Raw genomic sequence first — 7,560 nt, 5'->3', positions numbered from 1 at the left:
ATAAATTACAGAAATTATCATAGTTTCCATGTCTTTTTCTTCCAAACTGATTTTTTTCAGCTTTTAAGTATTTCTTCGGTAGAAAAATTTTGAACACAAATAAAAATTTCCAAGAAGTCAAATACAGTGACAGAATTAAAGCAACTTAAAATCTGTATCTTGATTTTTATAATCACTGCACTATCATTATTTTGAATTGTGCTATAGGCCTTATAGATGCACTGTGCCTGCAGCGATCTTAAACTATCCTGAGCATTAAAAACACAGAACTAACATGTGTAGCTAAGTTTGATTACCTTTCATGTAGAACACAATATTTATTAAAGAATAAGTAATAAATATAAATTAATTTTCATCTTATACCTGTATTTTAAATAATAATAACTGGAACAATTGTTTAAAATAACTGGAGCAATTGCTTAAAAGTTAGACCAATAAAATATATTTTTTTCTATGAAAGAATGTTTTATCACTGACATTGTTTAGAATGATTGGTTCACAGTGATAATAAAGATAGACAGATAGGGGTGCCTGGGTGGCTCAGTAGGTTAAGCATCTGCCTTTTGCTCAGGTCATGATCCCAGAACCCTGGTATCCATCCTACATCATACTCCCTGCCCAGCGAGGAGTCTGCCCCTCCCTCTGCTGCTCCCCCAGCTCATGCTCTCTCTGTCTCTCTCTCAAATAAATAACATCTTTCAAAGAAAATCGAGAGGGGATCCCTGGGTGGCTTGGCGGTTTGGTGCTTGCCTTTGGCTCAGGACGTGATCCTGGAGTCTCAGGATCCAGTCCTGTGTCGGGCTCCCGGCATGGAGTCGGCTTCTCCCTCTGCCTGTGGCTCTGCCTCTCTCTCTCTCTCCCTCTGTGTCTATCATAAATAAATGAATAAATAAATCTTAAAAAAAAAAAAAGAAAAGAAAATCGAGATACCACTACATACCTATGAGAATGGCCAAAATTCAGAACAGTGGCACCACCGAATCTGGCAAGAATGTGGGCAACAGAAATTCTCTTTCACTGCTGTGGGAATGAAAAATGATTTGCTTTGGAAAACAGTTTGACAGTTTCTTACAAAATTAAACATATTCTAACCATTCGATCCAGCAATTGTGCTTCTTAATATTTACCCAAAGGTGTTGAAAAGTCATGTCCATGCAAAAACTTGCACAGAGATGTTTATAGCAGCTTTATTCATAATTGCTCAAATTTGGAAGCAACCAGGATGTCCTTCAGTAGTGAATGAATAATAATAGACTGTAGTATAACTAGACAATGGAATATTATTCAGTGCAAAAAATATATGAACTATTGAGTCAGGACCTTAAATTTTTGTTATTAAGTGAAACATGCCAATCTTGAAAAGACTACATACTGTATAATTCAAATTAAATGGCATGCCAGAAAGCATAAAACTGTGGAGACAGTAAGAAGATTTAATGGTTGCCAGGGATGGGGGTGAGGGTGGTGGAGGGTTAAATAGGCAGAGAACAAACGATTTTTAGGGCAGTGAAAAATTCTGTGTGATACCATAATGATGGACATTTCATTAGACATAGAATACCCAAAGACATACAAAGAATACAAGAATGAGCCATAATATGAACTATGGACTTTGGATGATCATGATGTGTCAATGTAGGCTTGTCAGTTATAACAGATATAGCATTCTGGTGGGGGAAGCTGGGAGTGTGGGAACAGGAGATATATGGAAAATCTCTAAACCTTCCCCTCAATTGAGCTGTGAAATTAAAAATTCTCTAAAAAGGGAAACTTAATTAAAACAAAAGTAGACTGACATTATTTGGTATTATTATTGTTTTATTATTATGGCATTATTATTTATTATTGTCCTCAAAGGACAACATCCTCCACCTCCAATTTGTCTGCATCCCCCACCACTCGCCCTGGTACCAAACTGCTACTCTGCTTCCTTCTGGGGTTTCATTGCTCATGTCTCAGAAAAAAATTTCCTATAAGTTTAATGATCTTGTACCACAAATACAGCAGGGCTAATACAATCTACTCTAAGCCATTCTCTACATTTTCTGATAAATTTGTCAAACAAAGTAACCATGGAGGAGGACTGTGGGCAATTTTAATTTTTTTTTAAGAGAATGAAAGAAAAAAAATATACCTGAAAGCAATGGAAAGTAGATGAGACTCAACAATAAATCAGAGAGACTGAACTGCCCTAGCTAATTCAGTCAAAAAGGAGTAAACAACTGCAGAGGCTTGATTCAGACTATTACCTTTAATGCATTAGGAAAAAGAGACAGAAGAGAGAAAATGACTAAGTAATACATGTGAATTTCACACTTCACACTTTGTCACTTAGCATAGCTTCTACCTTGCTCCTATCATCCTGCATTGATACAACATCTGAACAATAGAGAAAGGCAGGAATAATGGGGTCCTTTCTGGAGAAATTAATTCAGTGAGACATAAATAAGAATACTCTTCTAAAAGGAAGATTCAAAAGCAAATGTGTAGAAAACAACTGGAGCTGGGAGGGGCAGCAGAAAGGCAAACATTGGCTGGGAAAAAGAATTTGAATCCTTGAACTGTGAATTCAACGCTTGCATCCATTCATTCCTTTCAAAAAAAATGTATTAATAATTTATTAATGTCAAGTATTGTTCCAGGTGATGAAAAATACAAGTGTAAACTAATCTCTATGATCTGTGCTTTGACCCACTGATGAATTCAAATTGTCACATTTACACAAAATACCAAATCTCCATATTCTGTACCTATAGCTGTCCGATTAGGAAGCAGCCCAGGTTTCTGAAGGATCCCTCCTCTTCTATTTTGGAGTGGAGTGGCCATGGAGGACTGTCTGCCATTTATAAAGCCTGTTTTCCTGGAGGATTAGGCAAGGTTCAGGTCATAAATGCTTTTTACGCCACGCAAAGGAGTCTGGAATACTTAGTCTATGGGGAAACACTGAAGGATTTTTAACCCACAGTAGTCACAGAGAGATTTATGTTGTTTTAGGAATTTAACCCTGGTGCAGTATGTTGAATGGTGACATACCACCTCTCCCAAAGGGGAAAAAAAAAAAAATATATATATATGGATATCCATATCTACATTATATATATATATATATATATATATATATATATATATATATTTCCATATCTACATCAAATCCTTAGGATCTGTGAATGTGATCTTATTTTAATAAAGAGTCTTTGCAGGTGTAATTAAGTTGAAGATCTTGATATGAGTTTATCCTGTATTATCTGGGTAAAGACTAAATCCAATGACAAAAGTCTTTATAAGAGACAGAGGACAGACACATACAAGAGACGTTGATATAAAGGCATGTCAAAGAGATGTGGCTATAAGCCAAGAGAGCCAGCAACCATAAGAAACTGGAAAGGTAAAGAAGGGATTCTCTCCTAGAGTCTCAGAGGGTGTATAAGACTGTCAACACCTGGACTTCTGACCTCTAGAAGTGTCAGCAAATAGATTTATCTTGTTTTAAACCATCAGTTTGCTATAATTTGTTATGGCAGCCACAGGAAACCAATGCAACTGGTGGCAGCATTAAGGCTGTGCTTGATTTGATGGGATGAGCACTGGGTGTTATGCTGTATGTTGGCAAATTGAACTCCAATAAAAAAAAAATTAAAAACAAAAAAAAGGCTGTGCTTGATATAAGAGTATGGTCAGGGACAGCTTATAATGGAAGACACTATTACTACAGGACATACTTAGAAGAATATAAACCAGAATGTTAACTTTGGATGATGGGACTCTATATAACTTTTATTTTCCTCTTTATTTTTATTTATGTGTTCTAGTCTTTATAGTACTATTTGCACATACTACTATAGCTAAATACCCAAAAAATAAGCAAATGAGATAATAAGGACTTGAACCAAGGCAGTAGAAGGCAGCATTGAGAAGAGGAAATATTCCTTATCTATCTATCTATCTATCTATCTATCTATCTATCTATCTATCTATGTATTATCTATCTATGTATTATCTATCCATTTATAGCTATTTATCTGATATTTTCTGGATGCTCACTAGATGCTCTTTTAGGCATTGTACAGACAACAGTGGACATTATAAAGAAAAATAGGTCTCTGCCTTATGGATCTTATGTTCAAGTAGAGAAAGCCATGGAGAGTTTTGAGCAAAGGCATAGGTGACTTAGTTTTAAAAGAATCACTCTGGATGCTGTATGTAGTGACTGTTAAGAATAAAGTGAAAACAGGGAGAACAGTTTGGTGGCTATTCCTATCATCCAAGTGAAAGGATAGTGAGTAGCTTGTGCTAGGACATGACCTAGGAGGCTGGGGTTTCTTCCTATGATTGGCTTGAATAGAACCAAAGGGAATAATGAAATTACCTTGATGATTTCGAGATTTATAGTTATGGTGAGGATAGAAGTGTGGGAGTTTGAGAAAGGCTCTTGGTCAGAGGCCCAGCTCTAAACTAGTATACATGGAAGTATGGAGGCTAGGGCTGTTAAGAGTTAATCTTTTGAGTACTTCAGGCTCTCTCTTGACTCTTACTCATGGGGTAGCCATGGTACTCAAAATGAGGTGATCCAATACAGCTGAACAGGAAGGAGGACTTCACATCACTCGATCTGGTCCTACTCCTCAACTCCATTTTTTGAGAACTATGCCCAAGGCACCTAACTTATAGAAACTATCCCCATTGTATGGCATCTTTTATCATACAAGAATATGTCGTAATAAATTAAGTGGTCAGAAATCATTTCATGTGTTCAGTTAGAAGGTCCGGAGTTATCCCCACCTGCTCCATAACAAAATGATCACAGGAGGATCACTGATGATATTTTTGTGGTTGATTACCAAGGTATACTTGGGATTCAACTTTAATTACCGGAAATTGTCCCGCTACCTGACAGTGCTGGTCACTAAGTAATGAAAAAAATCACTTGCTGTCTTTCCTCAAAAATAACAATGTAATTGAGAAATAGACTGGTTCCATACCCATGTTCTACTTATGTTTGTATCCAAAAAAAAACACCTAGTACACTGTTTTGTACATAGTAGGGACTCGGGTTGTATCTGTACAATTGAAAGGGGAAAGGAAAACAAGAATGAAGAAATAAAACCGTGCTTCCACAAAGGCTATATAATGAAAGTATCTCTTTCTAAATTACTTGAGTAGTGCAGTAAATGCAATAGTAAAGCTCTGTTTAGAAACACCTGCTTTCTATTTGTCCTTTAACCCTTACCTCAGAAAGCTCTCTTTAATATGTACCCCATTTCTATTTAGGATAGTTTGATAATCAAGCTATGATTATATATGCCTCACATCAGTTCCTCTATGACAAGATGTGTGACTCACTCCAATCAACTTAACTCCTTATGCAGATGTTCCTACACTATTCCACTTTCTTAATTATGTAGTCTCCAAGGGCTACACCTGTGAGGGGATGCAATCCACAAATCTATAGAGTTTAAAGAGAACTACCTTTTCCTGAGGTCTTTTCCCCAAATGTTAGGAGATGTAACTGATTACTTTAACAAGCAGAATTTCTTCCCCCTAAAGTCATGACCTGGTTATATCAGATAAATTCAAAGCTTCTGGGCAAGCACCTTAAGGCCATATCTTTTTTTTTCCTCTCACAAGTTTTTGGCTGCTTGCCTTCAGACTGCAAGCTGGCAGACTTCATCCTTTAAAAGCTTAATTACCTGAAAACCCACTGGGTACCTAGAATACCTGTAGTTCTCAGCCCTAGAGCTTGAGGATAGATGGAATAGAAACCTAATGCACTTGACCTTCTCACCTCCTGCTCATAGTCCATGTCCCTATTACACCTACTCAAATCCTCACTGAGGCCAGAAAAGCCAAGGACTTTTGCTAACAGATGTTCCTAGAAAAGCTCCTATTCATCTGAATGGAAATCAGGCCCCCTAGACCAGAGGTCCTCAAAAATGTTGTCCCATACTTTTCACTAGCAGCCCCAGCAGCACCTGAGAATTTGTTAGAAATGGAATTCTCAAGTCCTAGTCTAGACCTCCTTAATCAGAAACTCTGGGGGTGGAATCTAGCACCCTGTGTTTTAACAAGCCTTTCAGGTGATTTTAATACTTGCTACAGTTTGAGAACCACTGCACTGAGTACTTGAACCAATAGCATTTAGCTGTAAGCCATGAAGTTACTACTTACAACACCATGCGGCACTCACTAACCTCAGTCTCAGGGGTTGGGGGAGTTGGTGAGCTCATTTCAAAGCAATGGCTCTCAACTTTGAAGGTGCTTGGATAGCTGGTTGGGTGCATTTGGGAATACAGGATGTTTTTCCAGGTGACCCCAGGAGCTGAAGAAATTCACAGGATTCAAAATGTAAGTTGTTAAAACCTGGAGCTGGCAAAGGAGGGACAGAGCATCACAGAGTTAGTGTATGTATCTTTTAAGATTTGACTATCTACACTATTATTTTCTTCCTTTCATTCTATCATATAGATTTTGCTTTTCAGTGTTCCTCCAATCAAGGATGATTTAAAACAAGGATTTATCAAGTCCTACTGTGTGTAAGGTGCACATCAAATATATATATATATATTGGGGCCTCAGTCAGTTAGGTGTCCAACTCTTGATTTCCACTCTGGTTATGATCTCAAGGTTCTGGGATCGGCCTCATGTCAGGTTCTGTGCTGAGTGTGAAGCCTGCTTGAGATTTTCTCTCTTTATCTTCACCCTCCACCCTCCTCCTGCTTGCACTTTCACACTCTGTCTCAAAAAACCTACATATCTCAAAAAAAAAAAAAAAAAAGAAGAACACTAGCATAATTTTGAGATAAACAAGAAGTTACCTATTGTATGCAAACTTATTTCAGGGAAAGTTTCTTTGGAATACAACTTCCTAAACAAGAGTAAGGATCCTCACTTGGCACCCTTTCTCTACTGCAAACACACTACACAGCACTGGCATAGCTCTGTTCCTATAACACAGGATGTTTGCTTGTAAAGCTGCATACATTTTAGTTGTCCTTTAATCCAAGCATTTAAGCTCATTAAAGGAACACATTCTCTAAAGAAAATTTCCAGAGAATCGATTTCAAATGCACATTATGGTGTATGTTTTATTTTAGCAAATTCAAGGTTTCACACAACCAAATTTACATAAAATAGGATTCAATTGAGTTAACATTTTAGTAGGAAAGAGGCAGAGCAGATGGACAAATGATTTAGAGTGTATAGAAACTTTTTCTGGGAGGCTACCATTTGGAAAGACAGACCATAATCCTATATGTAAGCACAATTAAAATTGAAGTTCCAGTTAATCTAGCTTTATATTACTAAGTATGGAACTTGGCTTCTAATCCCTTAAGAATTCCTGTCTGTCTCTGTCTCTCTATACGTATGTGTGTGGGTGGGTGGGTGAGTGTGTATAATTTGAACTAAAAATACCTACTTTCTTAGATTTTCTTGACTGATATTTTAGACATGATTTAATGCCAACTTCAATGGATTATTAGGATGATCTGAAAACACAAGCTCAATCACAGTTCAATCACTGTGGAAATACTGAGCCAATACAAAAATTCCTAGAACTGGAGG

The sequence above is a fragment of the Canis aureus genome, chromosome 29, assembly GCF_053574225.1.
Source record: "Canis aureus isolate CA01 chromosome 29, VMU_Caureus_v.1.0, whole genome shotgun sequence".
Classification (NCBI taxonomy): Eukaryota; Metazoa; Chordata; class Mammalia; order Carnivora; family Canidae; genus Canis; species Canis aureus.
The sequence above is the reverse complement of the archived record's forward strand: the minus strand, read 5'-3'. Positions refer to the sequence as shown.